Here is a 17545-nt window from a genome sequence, read left to right as displayed (position 1 = left end):
CTTTCTCCCCTGATACTAACTATTGCCAAGCTCTCAGCAATAAGTGCTATAGCCCAGTGTTGGCTCTGCTTTGAGGAAATAGTAGAAGGACCTATTTCTTTTCAGTGGCTGAAGCAGACTGAGAACTGCAGCCTAATCACGAGTCAGCAAATGATCTCCACTCCCATGCCTTTCTTGTTGCCGCACTCCACAACCTCATTGTCCTACTGACCATTTTCAGTAACATCTTTAGGACTGTTAATGTAGGCATTAGCTCCACAGGGATCCTTTATGAGAAATTCTCATTCATTCCTATGTTCCTGGTGAGCAATTGCACTGTACTTAAGGAAACAGATGGAAACAGTTTGGGTTGGATAGCTCAGCTAGTAAAGATTCAAGACTAATAAAGTCAAGGTCAGGAGATTGTTTTCTATAGTAATCAGGGAGCAATTAACTTAGAAAGAGGAATAATTTTCCAAAGGCAGTGATTAAAGCTGCACCTTGGCGAATGACCGCTGTCATCATGAAGCCCAGGTGAGAGAAGGGAGGTGCTTAATGTGTCCATCAGCAGATCTATTAGTGATAGATGACTTCTTAATGCCTGTGGGGGCCTCTGACAGGCTTAGACAAGAAAAGAAGGAAATAATTAAGGGCAGGAAAAGGAGCAGAAGAAAAAAGAGAAGATAATGAAAGAATCTCAACATGTATGTTTGTGGGAATGCAAAGCTATAATTGACAAGACAATTTGCAATTGACAAGACATTGAAGGAAGAGTACTTCCGGAATTCCTCAATGCTATCAGTGTTGTGGTAACCTATTATCACTTAGAATGGAGCAGAGAAACAATCATATCCAGATGAAGGTATCTTGACAGTGACATTCACTCCTAGGCAGGCATGTCATAGGTTCAGCTCAAGCTAAAAGGGGATTTCTGGAGGAGAAGCCTGAGCAGTATTCAGAAGCAGAAAGTTAAATATGTGAATCAAAGCTAAAATTATCTCCCTCTTTCTCTGTGTGTAATTACTTAAAAATTACAAACAGACTTTTAATGAAGGAAGAATGTGAAAGAATATAATTGTTTACGTCCATGGTTTAGAACAGTAGTGTGCAGAGTCAGAAGGACTGAGTCAACCACCTGATCTGCATGAGACAGCAGGAGCTATTCCTGGAAGATGAATCAGAAGGGTGAGACCTTTTTCTTACTTAAAGATTTCTTACGTATGTATCTCTAGTTCTTCTATTTTCAGTAGTACTTCCTCTGATAAGCTTTCGTTGTGAAGAAAACTAGCCCCATGAAGTAGATGCTATGGGTGATATAACGGTACTTTCATTTGGATCTATCCTGTGATTCCTTCTCTTCTACATAACCATTTGCACGCATGACACACAAATACCTGATCAGTTAAAGACATATTACTCTTTTTGTTGGTTTTTGTTGTTGTTGTTGTTTTGTGAGACAGGGTCTCTGTCACCCAGGCTGGACTGCAGTGCTGTGGTCATATCTCACTGCAACCTCAAACTTCTGGGCTCAGGGGATTCTCCCATCTCAGATTCCCAAGCAACCGGGACTACAGGTACGCACCAGTGCATGTGGCTAATTAATTTTTTTTTTGTAAAGATGGGGTCTCACTTTGTTGTCCAAGCTGGTCTTGAACTCCGGTGCACCCATCCTGGGCTCCCAAAGTGCTGGGATTACAGACATGAGTCACCGTGCCTGGCCAACATGTATGACTTAAGCAGACATTACATTAAAGTGATTCTGGTACTTCAACCCCAAAAAGAAAAGTACGATGATAACCACCTTATTAAGCTCACCAATTGTTATTTTAAGTACAGCTTTAAGCACTTGTTTCTGCAAAGCTTATCTGCTCTTAATTATGAAAAATTAAAGCATTTGCTTTAAACAATATCCTCGATTCCAATTTTAGAAGCGCTACTGGGGGAAGAGGACAGAGGCGAAGGACAATCTTGAATCTGGAAGGAAACAACAGTAAAGTCTGGAATGTTGACTAACACTGGATATTCACTATAGGGTCAAAACAAAGATTATAAAATTATCTGATGTGGCACTAAAACTGCCAGGACAGTTCCACTGCTCTTACTCATTCCCAGCTCTCATATACTCGCTACAGATAAACAGACGAGAAGAGTGGTATGAGGTAGAATTTCCAAGCATCTAAAGATTGTTTTCAGGTTAAACACAATGGACAGCGGCAACCCAGTAAGATGTTCTATGACAGAAATGTAATGTTGAGCGTTTTACCACCGTACCTGATTATGGTAAAGTTAATGTATAAAGTGGACACTAATTACCCACACCTAATTTGCTTCTCTGTTTAAGCAAAATCAATTAAATTAACAAGCAATGGAAAGATGATACACCACCTTGCAGTGGCACTATCTCGGCTAACTGAAAGCTCTGCCTCCCAGGTTCACACCATTCTCCTGCCTCAGCCTCCCGAGTAGCTGGGACTACAGGCGCCCACCACCATGCCCGGCTAATTTTTTTTAATTTTTAGTAGAGACGGGGTTTCACCGTGTTAGCTAGGAGATACACCATCTTTTGCAATGTAGAGCTAAATAATTTGCTGAAATTAGTAATCTTAGATTTTAAAAAATAAATACCCAGAAATTGGCACTGAAATAGATATTTTGTATCACAACTTATACTCTCAATTGTATGACAACACAGTTTGGCTATAGCTCCAGCATTGGTTAAGTGTTTGCAATAAATCACCTCAGTGAGGAGTACTTCAAATGTAGTTTTTCCATAAAATATTAATCTAAATTTGGAAATTGACCCCTATTTTCAAATCAGTTTCTATTTCATTAGCAGGTGCCAGAGGAGTTTTCAAAGTGACTGTATTCAACTTACTCGTAAGGACAGTGATCAATTTATTACCGTTTATTTGCATTTATTTTGCCAAGACAAGAGGATTCCAAGGACCCACTGGATGAATTTTCACAGCATTTTATTTCCATTTTCAAACGAATTTTTTTTTTTTTAGGGGAATGTCTCAGGGCAAGGAGGATTTTCATATTTTATTTCCATATTTTGGGTGCAGAGTTGTATTAGAAGTCCACACATCCGTGAAAGGCATGGAAAAATAGCAAGTTATTCATCAGATTGCAATGAACCTCTTATATAGTATCTCCTCATGTCCTTGTCTAGGTATCTGAGTCAGCACCATGTATTAGTATAAGTCTGTATTTTTGAGTCGATCGGAATTTGCAGTTACTTAAGCCCTCTGATCTTCAGTGACTTGTCTATAAAATGGAAAAAAAATACTTAATTTGTTGGCAAATAATGTGTAAGGCTCAAATAAATGTAAGTGTCCAGAATAATACCTGTCAAATAAGGGTACAATATTTATAGAGCACTTTTTTCTTGATGGTGCATTGCTTACATTATAAATTAGAGGAGAGTGAAGTCAGATTTTACACGAAAAGGTTACACCTCTTTTTGTAAAATAAATAATTATCCTTTTACATATGTGTGTACATATTCTTTTATGTATGTGCCTCATTTCACAAAAGATTGAGTCAAGCTGTAAAAATATTTTAAATACAGTAAAGTTGAAAATAAAATAGAGCCAGAAAATATATTGACTAAAGACATAAAAGAGAGAATATGATATAGAAATTATGAAAAATAGACCTTACGTCCATATACTTTTTTCCCTACTAAATAGGCCTAAAAATTGGACTCTGTGCTCCCAAGGGACCAAAAGCAAAAAGGAAAACAAAACCAGTACCAAACTATAGCTTACTTATTTTAAACAGCTTAGCAATCTCACACCAGAAATGAAACTTTTCATAAAGTGTTGCATGCTAGTTTTTTCTCTTTCTTTCTTTTTTTTTTGAGACAGAGTTTCACTCTGTCGCCCAGGCTGTAGTGCGGTGGCGTGATCTCAGCTCATGGCAACCTCTGCCTCTCAGGTTCAAGGCATTCTCTGTCTCAGCCTCCCGAGTAGCTGGGATTACAGGCGCCCACCACCACGCCCGACTAATTTTTTTTGTATTTTTAGTAGAGACGGGGTTTCATCATCTTGTCCAGGCTGATCTTGAACTCCCGACCTCATGATCCACCGGCCTCAGCCTCCCAAAGTGCTGGGATTACAGGCGTGAGCCACCACGCCCAGCCTCCATGCTTGTTTTTTAAGGGACATGTAGTAGGTAACATACTTGACCCCGTTGATACAAACACACAAGGGAAGATCTCTGAATGAGGCCATCATGCTGGAGGAGTGCCAGGGACACACTCCAGCTGGCACTCCAGGTGAGTATACTGAGTCCTGAGCAGCAGCTCTCAAATAGCTCAATACGGATCCCTCTTATCTCCTCACATTTTACCCTCAAACAGTAAAACATCTAATCAAAATTTACATTCTCAAATTGCTCATCCAACAACATGCCATGAGATAACTCCCAGGAGCTAGCAATGTAAAAGCAAGTGAGCATCTTGCATGGATGGCATTGCTGCTTTCCTCTGAGGAGTTTAGGAATTTCTTTTCACCTTACAGAAGCTGGGTTGTTTTGAAGCTGGTCAGTTGAGTAATGCATAATCTTATCGTTTTAAAAGAAAACAAGATTTTATTTTTTAGAGCTATATTAGGTTCACAGCAAAATTGAAGGGAAAGCACACAGATTTCCCATATTCCTCTTACTGCCACAAATGCATAGCCTCCCCCATTATCAACACTCCCCAACAGAATGGTACATTTGTCACATCAGTGAATGTACACTGACATATCACCCAAAGTCTATGCTTTACATTAGAGTTCATTCTTGGTGTTGTTCATTCTATGGGTTTGGACAAATGTATAATGACATAGATCCATCTTTACAGTATCATACACAGCAGTTTCACTGCCCTAAAAATTCTCTGTGCTCTGCCTATTCTTTCTTCCCTTCCTCTTAATCCCTGGACACCATGGATCTTTTCACTTTTGTCTAGTTTTGCATTTTCTAGAATAGGTATAGTTGAACTCAAACAGTACATAGCCTTTTCAAATTGTCTTTTTTACTTAGTCACATGCATTTAAGTTTCCTCTATGTCATTTTATGGCTTGAGAGCTCATTCTTTTTGGTGCTGAATAATATTCCATTGTCTGGATGTACCACAACTTATCTATCTATTCACCCAGCGAAGGACATTTGGTGGCTTCTAAGTTTTGACAATTATACATAAAGCTGACACAAACATTTATGTGAAGGATTTTTTTTGTGTGTGTGTGTGTGGAAGTAAGTTTTCAGCTCATGCGGGTAAATACCAACGAATAGATTTCTGGATGGTGTGATAACAGTTATATTTAGTTCTGTAACAAACTGCCAAAGTGACTTTCGTGACGGCTGTACCATTTTGTATTCCCGCAGTATCCTGTTTGCACACTCTGGCTTTTTGCTCTCCCTTTTCCCATGCCTCCACTTTCTTTTTCATGATTTTTTTTTTTGAAACATACTCTGATAATATATCAGCATGTAATATTTTGACTGAGGCTTTGTTTTCTTAGAAATGTGGGCTAATGTGACTGACATGTATATCGTGCTACCTCTAAGCTGATGGAATCACTTCACCTCATGAGCCATCATCCTCATCATTGTGCATCAGCAGTGGGGGAGTTTTGGGGATTGAGGCTCCTTCCTCAGAGGCCAAAAACTAAATGAAAGCACAAATCCAGAGACATAAGTTGACCACCGAAGCTTGTCTTTGACCTTGAGCACATTTTCAAAGCTGGGTGGACTTGATCAACAGTTTCTAGTACAACACTTTGCTGAGTGAGGTAAAGGGAACAAAGTTCAGGGTCTGCCAATGGTACCGCCAAATAGGAGAGAAATGTATAATCTGCAACATTAAAAGGCTGCACTGCCAGTGTCATGACCGAAAAGAAGTATTTCATGTCCTTTCATGGCACTATAAAACTGTCTTTCACAAACCATGACACTTAGATGAAGGGAAAGATACTCTCCTTTGAGAATTTGTAACTATTTCCAGCCTGAATCTACATTAGCTGACTGGACCAAAATACCTCAAGCTGAGAATTTATTGTAAAGTGATACCAAGCTGGTAGTGCCCCAAGGTACTGGCAGAAACAAATATAAATTTTCTCTGATGGAACCCCCTTTTAGGTCCCAAAATAATTCCCACAGGCACGTTCCAAGATATATAAGCTCACAGTCAAAACTCAAAATTCACCAGAAAACAAGCTATCATATAAGACCTAGTGAATTTACTGACAGCTGAATTTGACATGCAAAGCCTTTGAAATCTGGTAGTGTGAGACAAGCCATATGCTCAAAATGTTTAATAACATAAATGAGGGGATTGAATATATAAGTCAAGAAGGAAAAATTATCAGGCAGATTCCTAGAAAAATGGAACAAGAAGACCAAACTGAACTTCTAGAGCTAAAATAGCATAACAGTATAACAACCAAAATTTAAAAACCCATATCACAATAAATTAGATGCCACTAAGAGAATGTTAGCTGAAAGATATACAGCGAAATAATTTACATAAAATACAGAAAACAGAAAGAAATATAAGAAAGACATTTAAAGACCTGGACGACTGTTGGGTCTGTCCCACAGACCCTGGCCAACGGATGAAACAAGTACTCTGATACAGGTATGTGGTGTAAGAGCAGCTAGGTGATTGTCTGGCTCTAGTGGCCAGAGAGCAGGCCCGAGAAGCTGGAGATGCTAGCTTTTATTCAGTGCAGCTACAATGCCAAAAACCTGGAGCCCATGCAACCTGTAGGTAATTAACGTTTATTGTTCCCCTTTCAGGGAACATCATGTGCCTGGATGGTCAAAGGTCATTTCCTGGTCAACATAAGTAAACAAGCCTGTTAAGGATAAATTCCTCCACATCCCCTTGTACTTACTCCTGGTCCTCTGCCTCAGGGTTATAGAACAGCTACCTTCAGCTATTCTCCCCCTGTGGCTCTGCAGAACCTTCTGACCTTTCAGAAGGTTTGTGTCCTTTCCCTGTAGTTTTTCCCACCACTCTGTCCGATCCCCCACAGATTACTGAGTGAGGACAGCTAACAAATATCTAACTAGACAAAAGAATTAGGTAAAGGCTATATTTAACTATTCTAGATCCTTCATCTTTTTATATATATTTTAGAATTAGCTTGCTAATTTCTACCAACAAAAATCCCATGAGCTTGCTGGCATAATTAAAGGTATTGCATTGAAACTACAGTCATACTGGGGATAGCTGGTATTGATTCACTGTTCCTCAGGTGATCAGGCTGCATGCCAACAGGGAATAGATTACTGCATCATTCTGAGTTGCTGAGAACAGACAATGTGTCTGTTCTCAGGCTCAAGTAATACAGCATTTATGTACCGAAAGAGCAAGAGAGAGAAAGGTTACTAGATCTGGCCCATTGCCAGGTGATCCATCCCTCAGGGCCAGGGATCACCTTTCAAGCCTACGTGAGCAGTGTGGCTGCACACATCCCACTTCCTGCTGTCACAAAAAGATCTGGTTCCCTCCCTGGTGGAAACAGATATAGCAGCGGGGTGGCACAGGTCCCCCCATTGACACATATGCTTGAGCAGAACAAAGAAGTACATATTAAGACTAAAATAACAAATACATCACCAAATAAAGAGATATGCTCCACATAGGTTGTGAGGGCTCTTCATCTCTTTGCAAGGAAATGTTTCAGGCTTGTAGCCGTTCATGTGAATGTGTAAGGGTCAAGAGCTACATAGGATTGCCTTTTCCAACAGGTGTTGGTAATATTGCTTTTCTTTAGTCTATAAATGTGGTATATCTTTTTATATTTATTTAAATCTTTTTTTCCCTGTAGTTGCACATTGTTTTCAGTATACTGATCTTGTATCTTTTTATTAAACTTATTCGAGAATTTTATATTTTAATGTTATTGTAAATGGTATTGATTTTACAATTTCATTTTAAGTTATTTTATTCTGAGGGTATGAACAGATAACTTTTTTGTTTTTTTTTTTTTTTTAGACAGAGTCTCACTCTGTCACCCAGGCTAGAGTGCAGTGGCACGATCTTGGCTCACTGCAACTTCCGCCTCCCTGGTTCAAGTGATTCTCCTGCCTCAGCCTCCCAAGTAGCTGGGATTACAGGTGCACGTCACCAAACCCGGCTAAGTTTTGTACTTTTAGTAGAGACGGGGTGTCATCATATTGGTCAGGCTGATCTCAGACTCCTGACCTCGTGATATGCCCGCCTTGGTCTCCCAGAGTTTTTGGATTACAGGCGTGAGCCACCTCGCCTGGCCTCTTAATTAACTTTTTGTACACTAACATCATTATTGACCTTTCTAAATTCACTTATTGTTTCTCGTATTCATTATTATTATTATTATTATTATTATTTTGATTCCTTGGAATACCCTTGCAAAGAATCAGGTCATCTAAAAATAAAATCAGGTCAGCTTCTTGTTTTCCAATTTTTATGGCTTTTCTTTTTTTATCGCATTCTTGCCTTGGAAATCCAGTAAAATACTGAATATTAATAGAAGTGATGAGGGCGATCATATTTGCCTTTTCTATACCTTATGCAGTTTGCCTTTACCACCATGCACAACATCAGCTGTAACTATTTGTAGATGGTCTTCATCAAACAGGGGGAATATCTCTTTTCTATTCCAAGTTTGCTGATAATTTTTGTCATAAATAGTTATTAAATTTTATCAAGAGTATTTCCTGAATCTATTGAGTTGATAATATGATGTGGTTATACAGCTCCTGAGAGCCTATTTTGTGGAATCAGCCAAGCAGAAGCACTTAACAGTGGCTATCTCAGTAAGATGTTCAAATATTAAGCCAGGTGCAGTGGCTCACACCTGTAATCCCAACACTTTGGGAGGCTGAGGCAGGCAGATCATTTGAGGTGAGGAGTTCGAGACCAGCCAGACTGACATTGTGAAACCCTGTCTCTGTTAAAAAAAAAAAAAAAAAAATAGCCCGGCATGGTGGTGCATGCCTGTAGTCCCAGCTAATCGGGAGGCTGAGGTAGAAGAATTACTTGAACCTGGGAGGCAAAGGTTGTAGTGAGCTGAGATCGTGCCATTGCACTCCAGCCTGGGTGACAGAGTGAGACTGTTTTGGGAAAAAAAAAAAAAATTTCTTCCTCTTTCTCTATTTAATTCTTCCTGTCCCTCACTCCTCATTTTTGGGAATGAATTGTCTCAGCCTAGGAATCCTAGACCAAAACACTTTTTAACCATTAGAGACACTGAATCAATAAACATACTTGACAGGGCTGGGCATGGTGGCTCACACTTGTAATCCCAGCACTTTGGGAGGCCGAGGCGGGCAGATCACAAGGTCAGGAGACTGAGACCATCTTGGCTAAAATGGTGAATCCCTGTGTCTAATAAAAATATAAAAAATTAGCCGGCTGTGGTGGCAGGCGCCTGTAGTCCCAGTTACTCAGGAGGCTGGGGCAGGAGAATCGCTTGAACCCAGGAGGCGGAGGTTGCAGTGAGCTGAGATCGCACCACTGCACTCCAGCCTGGGCGACAGAGCGAGACTCTGTCTCAAACAAACAAACAAACAAACGTATCAGACAAATAGAACATAAGGCCCAGATGGTTTTGCCATTGAGTTCTTCCAAACTTATATGGGCAAATAATTCTAAGCACACACAAACTCTTCCAGAGAATAACAAAGAACCAGTTTGTCTCATTTTATGAGTTAGCATAACCTTGATACCCACAGAATATTTAGGGGAGAAAAATTAAAGGACAACCTAATTCTCGAACAAAGGAACAAAATCATAAACACAGTAGTGGCAAACCAAATCCACTATCATAGAAGATAATAAAATTGACCATTCTGTACTTCTCTCTGGTATGTAAGATTAAATTAAATGTTTAAAAATGTATGTTTTACCACATTAACAAATTCAAGAATAAAATAATGTACTAAAAGATGTAAAGGAAAAAAAATTGTTGAATTTTAGCATCAATTCATGATAAAAATTATTTTCAAAATAGAAAGATAATAAAATGTGCTTAACTGATGGAAGAATGACCACAAAAAGAGCATATTTATCTCATACTTAATGGTGTAATATTAAAAACACTCCCTTCAAGATTAAGAACAAGACAGAGGTGTCAGCTATTACCACTTTGTGTGTGTGTGTGTGTGTGTGTGTGTGTGTGTGTGTGTTTGAGACAGAGTCCCTCTATATTGGCCATGCTGGAGAGTGCAGTGACTACAGATGTGATCATAGCTCCTTATAGCCTCAAACTGCTGGCCTCAAGCAAATCTCCTGCCTTAGCATCCTAGGTAGCTGGGACTACAGGCATGTGTCATTGTGCTAGGCTCTATTATCACTTCTATGTAACATCATCCTGGAGTCTGAGCTATGCAATAATACATGAAAAAAACAAATAAAAGGCATAAGAATTGGATAGGAAGGGAATCAAATCACCATCTTTTTTTATCTGTAGAGAATGCAATTTTATACAGAAGAAAATAAAAAGATTATGAAGGAAAATTAATATAATTGATTTAAAAAAATTTAGAAAGTTTATGCATACAAAATCAACATACTGTAATAAAACACAATTTTATACATTACCAAAAATTATAATATATGACCTAGAAAATATTAAACAATAACTTAATGAAAAAATTGTAAAAATGGACTTGTAAAGTTTTATCGAAAGACAGTAAAGACAGACTTAAACAAATAGAGACATGCACTTAACATTTCCTGACTGAAAGATACAATATTGAAGGATATCATTTCTTCTCAAGTAGGTATTTAGATTTAATGTAATTCCAATAAAATATCCCCACACACATGTGCACGTGTGTGTGTGTGTGTGTGTGTACGATGAGGAAATTCCCTAGCTGTTTGCAGGATGTGGATGGAAGAAATAAAGACAAAGAGGAGTCAAGGCCATCTTAAAGAAGAGAAATTAGATGGGAGGACTTGCCTTACTGAATAGCAATAACTGTCTTCAAACAGTAGTAATTGAAGTTAGGTGAAATTTGCACAATATAAAAAAATTTCCTTTGGAAGTGAATAGGTAGTTGAGAAATATCTGGACACATGATGAGAAAAAACTCACAATAGGGACTTATAATTCATAGTGGAACTTTTTGGTGAAGACAGTTGTAATAATGTGTCATCTATTTACAAAAAAAATCAACACTGGACTGCTATCTTATATGATATTCAAAAATCAATACAAAGTAAATGCAACACCGAAATGCAATAGAAAACAACTATAAAATGTTTAGAAGGCAACATAAGAAAAAAATTTTATGATTCTAAATGGGGAAGGATTTTTAAAATTAACTTACAAATGTGAAACCTATGGAGAAAAGAGTTCAACTTGGATGACATTATTCTAATCATTTCTGTCGAACAAGAAATATCACAACGGCACCATAGGAAAACAGTGTAGTATGGAACACAAGCACATAGATTTTGAAGCCAGTCTACTTGGCTTTAATTTTTCATTTCACTGTTTAGTGTGTGTGACTTTAGCCTCAGTTTCTTTGTTCTCAGGCATTTTTAAAATTGTGATAAGTGCTATATAAGCATTAAGCATTATTATTATAAAAAGAAGAGACAAGTCACAAATAGATACAGTGTTTGCAGAATATATAACCAACATAGGATTAGTATACAGGATATTCATAAGTACTCCCAGAATTTTCTGAATGACAAAAACAGTCTGGAAAAATTGGCACAATAGACTAAATAGGTATTCAAAGAAGAAAAATCACAAGTGTTTGATAAATGTTTGAAGCTATTCAACTTCATTTGTTATTATAAAATAGAATCTAAATTCATAGCTGCCATCTTATTCCCAATAAGTTGGTGAAAACTAGAGTTTGACAACATCAAATCTTGGCAAGAATGTATTGCTATCACTAGTACCCTGCTAGGGAAAATTTAAATTTTTACAACTACTTTGCAAACTAAATTTTCACTGCCAATAACACTGAAGCTCTATGCACACTTAGTGGCAATGTTCTTCAACACGATGGTATATGAGGCTTTGTTACCATGCATTCTTTTGAATACACACGTATACCCCTATTTCATGTATATTCTTCTGTATCTACTCATTTTTTAATAGAAGAACAAAATAAAATACAATGACTTATTTGAACCAGATGATCCCTCAGGTTTCTTCCTGGATTAGGATACTATGAGGTTTTAAAAATTTCGAATTTAGCATTTTAGTTATTTAATGTTCCAGGAAATGCCTTTTCCTGAACCTACTATTGTTGTTTTTTTCTATTATTATTATTATTATTATTTGCTTCATGAAAAATATTTTATGAGAAAAGATGATTCCAAATGGTTTTACTATAAGGAACAATTAATAAAGATAATAAATATGTATCTTAAACAATGTTAAAAGTACTATTATGCCCAATTTTAGTGTCTGCTTTTTGAAGAAAAATGTACTATTTATTCTTTTTTTTTTTCCATTTTTTAAATCACCACAGCTCCATTGTCATGGAAAGTTGTTGTCTGTAGGAGAGAAGATATTGTCATAAATAGCCTGATGAAGCTGGGATGGGGGTGAGAGAAAGCCTAGACAAGATCAAACCCTTAAACTCTGAGCCTTACTAGTTCATGTTTAAATATCATGGCTGGACCTAAAGACGGGAGCTGAAAGAAGTATGGTCCCCATAAGAAGAAGTAACACTGTTTTTATATTCAGAAGACCATTTGTGACAATAGACAAAGAACAAGCAAGGTAGTTTTCTTCTTATTCTATTATAGTTATGACACACCAAGACTCTAGAGAAGCAATATTGTTAGGACCGGTGTTTGCTGGCTTGGGAACACTGAGTAATATCACCCTTGGCATAAACACTGGCATTATTTTGTCAATTCCAGAATGAACAGCAATAGCAGCAGAAGAGCAGACATCACTTAAGGGACCTGGAGCACAGGAAAAGATTATTTGTGAGCAACCAAGAGATACCTCGAAGGACTACCAGAAATAACTAACTGTTTCAGTTCAGTAAGACTCTTGGTTGCAAGGGATGAAAAAGAATTCATTGAATCATGACTGAAAGGCCTAGTGTTGGGTTGCTTCTGGAAGGTCAACATTGTCATCAGGAATAGATGACCCTCCTTGTTGCTAAGCTTTGTTCTCTTCCATGTGTGATTTCACTCTTAGATTCCACATAATTGCAATAGCTCCAAACTTATATTATTCTTGGTTCAAGCCCAGCAAGAAGAGAAGCTTTCCTCTATCCCTATAAGCCAAAGTCTCCACTCTTATTGGATTATATCTGTGTTGTGGGCATCACACTTTCAGCTAGAAGGGGATTCTCCCTTTTCAGATCGCCTGAACCAATAATGGAAGAGGAGTTTATTCAAAATGAAATCTGTAGCTAATACTGGAAGATAATAGAATAAAAAGTAGAAGGGAAAACAACAAATACCTATTACATAGGGTGAAATTTGCAAGAACAGACATCCTGGATTCTTCAGATGGGATCATATGTCAGTGAATAAATTTGTTATTACTGATAATATGGCCTCCTTAATAACGAAAAGCTGATAAGATGTAGATTACTCAGATTACTGGATGCATTCTAGAGATTTTTTGGGGAGAAAGTTAAATCAATCTTTTTTTGCACCATCCATTCTTCCCGTCACCTAAATCCAAGACCATGCAAAGCCTCAACACCTAAAATTCCACAATTAGAATTTTATTGCTTTGATTTAAACCTGTTAAAAACTTTTTTTAAGATAAAGTGCAAAAATATCACTTTATACTTACACAGGAACAAGAATTCAAAAGCATCGAGGTTAGGTTTTAATAACAGAAGGACAGACAAAGCAAGTTAAAACATGGGACCCTGAAGGCAAATAGAAAAGGAAGCAGTCTTGAGGGGAGAATGAGAAGGGGAGAAGGATGAGAAGAATGAGAATGAGAAGGGGAGAAGGAAGCAGAAAGAGTCCACGGATAAACTGCAATTTTGCCTCTAGTCTCACTATCTATTTAAGTTTTAGACTAATGATTTTCCTAGGCATGATTTTGCCCCCAAGGGGACATTTGGCAATGTCTGAAGACATTTTTAGTTTTCCCATCTTAGTAGGGGTGTGGTGGTGGTGCCACCTAGTTGGCAGAGGCAGGAGTTACTGCTAAATATCTTTAATGCAAAGATAGCCCCTCACAGCAAAGAATTACCTTGTCCAATATGTCAATAGTGTTGCTATTAAGAAAGGTACAGACATTTCTCAAACAGTTTAGATGTCTAACCAAATTTCCAAGCCAATAAAACATGTACACGGAGATTGCTGCCCCTACTGATTAGTTTATAGCAGACAGGAAGTCATATATCACAGCTAATAAAGTTTTTGTTCTTCTTTTAAGTATACCACATCATAAGGCTGGTGATAGAGATTTCTCATGGCAGGTAAAGCCTCCTCCACCAGCCTACCTAAAACATCATAGTTGGTAAACATCAACTTAAGAGATGTTGTATGTTGAATCCCTAACAATACCAGGGCTCTTAATTTTCTCTGTAAATTTAATTTCAAATTTAACCCCAGCACTGAAGACAACTGTCTTGCTGGGTATGACACTAACATTTTGAACAGATCATAGAGAACAAGATAAAAAGTAAACCATAGGGCAAAGATCCCTTCTTTTTTTTTTTTTCCTGAAGGAAAAAGACCCAAAGTTGAACCTTGAGCTACTGGACATCTGAAAAGAAAAAGAAAATCACCAAAATAAGTATGGAAGCCATGCTGTATTTCTGTTATAATAAGAGAGGTAGCAAAGAATCTAAATTTTTGACAGAAAACTGAGCAAGCTCAATAACACTGGTGCTGAATGAGAGATCCCCTGGAAGATATAGACAACTATGTAAAGGTGTACATGAGCTTTGTCTTCCTAGCGAAGTAAGTGATATTACCAATGTTGAATTATCAGTTTAATTCAAATTACTGGGCTTTATCTACAATTCATAGATTTACTGGTGCCAATCTCACCCCCTCTAAGAAGCAGTGAAATATATTTTCTTCTGTTATATAATTTGACCTTGCTCTGTGTATGTAGCAATTGCCTAAGCCTTCTAAATGCTTGTCATTTTAAGGATATTTGTGACTTTTTCAAAGCAACTCAAATACTACTTAACAGACATAGTAACTTTGATACTTTCACCTACAGTTTCTATTCAGACCATCACAGAAGCCCATGTACAAGGTTGAACATTGAGACCCAACGTAGAAACATACTTTGTCCAAAGTTATAGAGCTGAAACCAGAACTGAATCCTATTTAATTCTTACCCCAGGGTGCTATCTACTACACCAGTATAGAGAGGTCATGGGTACAGAAGGAAGTTAGTTAAGAAAATGAGCAGGAAGGCAGGCACGGTGGCTCACGCCTGTAATCCCAGCACTTTGGGAGGCTGAGGCGGGCTGATCACGAGGTCAGGAGATCGAGACTATCCTGGCCAACATGGTGAAACCCTGTCTCTATTAAAAAAAAATACAAAATACAAAATATTAGCCGGGCGTGGTGGTGCGTGCCTGTAGTCCCAGCTACTAGGGATGCTGAGGCAGGAGAATCACTTGAACCAGGAGTTGGAGGTTGCAGTGAGCCAACATAGCGCCACTGCACTCCAACCTAAGTGACAGTGAGACTTTGTCTCAAAAAAAAAAAAAAAAGAAAATGATCAGGAAAAAAAATATTTGGGACGCTAATCTAACTTTCATGTGTTCTGAGAATAATAAAGTAAAATTTGAATAAAATGTTTTATATTCAGGTGTCTAGTATAAGCATCCTGTTTATATTCAAATTCCTAAGATAAGTTTGTTTAGAATTATGGTATTTTGTGATATGTCTAAAAAAAAAAGCAGAAATATCTCAAATGAAAGAAAGCCAGGATATGAGAGAAAAAGAAATGGACATATTTTTTCAAAAGGCTTTAAATTTATTTCTTCAGAAACTTGCTGGCCATACACAAGAGGATGGAGAAAAAACGGGCTGCCCATCTTTGCTGTATTGAAGACTTACATGGATTTAAGAATCACACTTAAAATGAAAATGGAAATTGCAATATTTTTTCCTTAAACTCAACTTTTCCTACATCAAAATCTTTGTTAAATCAGTAATATTTGCAAAGTTTAGTCCCTGGGGAGAAGATCATTGTGTAAACTGGCAAACACAAACTCATTCTCAACATTCTTTCTGGAACTAGAGAGGTCATACGTGTGCAACCTTGAGTTTCCGTGGTTGCTTCTCCCATGTCCTGGCATTTTGTTGGTGTCTCCATGTGAAGAGACTTGAAGAACCATGAAACTAGGAAAAAATCAGGGACCTCACCCAAACACTAATTTGTGTTATTGTACAGTTTCTGTGAGTGAATTTCTGAATAAACCTCAGGGAAAATGTGGACATCTTGAACATTAGCAATACTGATTGGGCTACATCCAGCTTGTTATTCAGATCCTCTGCCCATCTCTATTGTGAGTCCATAATAATGATGTCATTTTTTATATCCTAAGAATGCCTGTTTAGGGAAAGCTGAAGAGAATATTGCCTAAGAAGATAAGTAATATTTTTTGTTTCTTGCTAATAAGCTCAGGAACAGCAAACATGGAACAGAAAAATAGTTCTTTGAAGAAAAATAGAAACGCCATAGAAACACAAAATTAGTCCAATCTTGCTTTTGTAGCTTGAGAAGAAACTATTATAAATGAATTTAAGGGTTCTGTTGACCTATATGATCGTAAATTTTTAAGAATTTATTTCATATTTGTTTGACTACATGATCTTTGAATTAAATAGCCATTTTGGTTCATGACAAAAGAATGGCTGAGTTACACTAAGGACTGGAGCATTTGCATGCCTCATTGTGCTAAGATGTCATTCGTTCACAGGGAGTTTGAGTTCAGCCTATTAATAGGGTCAAAATGATATTTCAGGGTAATCATTTCCATGTAAAAGTTAATTTATTTAGTTCATGACTTAATTTTTCTGTTTATGTATAGTAAAAAATGCATAAGATTTTTAGAGATGGAAACGATAAAATAGGAGTTATTAAAGCTAGAAGCTTTATTCATTTTTTAATGCAGTATTTTCTTTTTCTACAAACTGTTTTCTTTTTCATTATTTTTCTCTTTCTAGAATATTTTAATTCTAAAACAAATATTTTCATAGTCAGATTTCCTGGGCCAGTCACTTGGCTGAGGGATGAGAGAGTCTGGAAGGCAGAAGGACCCAGCTGGCAGTGCCATTGCTACTGTCTTGATAATTCCAAAACGTTACATTCAGACAAAGCAGCTGGACTGGGCTGGGCTGGAGGCACAGTGATTTCCAATCTCACCTCTTAGGCATTTCAGGGGAAGACCAAGACAATGTGAGTGGGGTCCAGGCTCCTCATCCCAGCTCCAGTTCAACCAAGGACATTCAACCATTGTCAGCTTTAAGAACTAGACTGTCATATGTGATATTTTATTTAAAAAAGGGGTTAAGATATTAACTAAAATTCAAAAAATTCTTCATTTCTGTGAAAAATAAACTGAGATCCAGAGTGTTTAGGTGTCTTTTCCATGGTTACTCACAGTG

The 17545-nt window shown here is 37.5% G+C and overlaps 1 protein-coding gene and 1 long non-coding RNA gene across 22 annotated transcripts in view; one reads left to right on the top strand and one right to left on the bottom strand.

Annotated features, from left to right (window-relative positions):
- LOC139362288 (uncharacterized) overlaps window positions 1-3468 on the top strand; it is a 37386-nt gene extending 33918 nt beyond the window's left edge. The window contains exons 2-3 of one of the 2 annotated variants that reach the window (XR_011620855.1): window positions 1440-1553; window positions 1908-3468. This is a non-coding gene — a long non-coding RNA (uncharacterized lncRNA). The remainder of the gene's footprint in view (window positions 1-1439; window positions 1554-1907) is intronic. The other variant, XR_011620854.1, reaches the window with a different exon arrangement.
- Window positions 1-17545, bottom strand: part of MARCHF1 (membrane associated ring-CH-type finger 1) — an 833115-nt gene that overhangs the window by 208562 nt on the left and 607008 nt on the right. The gene's annotated exons all lie outside the window — the stretch shown is intronic.

Source organism: Macaca nemestrina, chromosome 3 (assembly GCF_043159975.1).
Source record: "Macaca nemestrina isolate mMacNem1 chromosome 3, mMacNem.hap1, whole genome shotgun sequence".
In the NCBI taxonomy this organism is placed as follows: Eukaryota; Metazoa; Chordata; class Mammalia; order Primates; family Cercopithecidae; genus Macaca; species Macaca nemestrina.
This window is presented reverse-complemented; position numbering and strand designations above follow the sequence as displayed.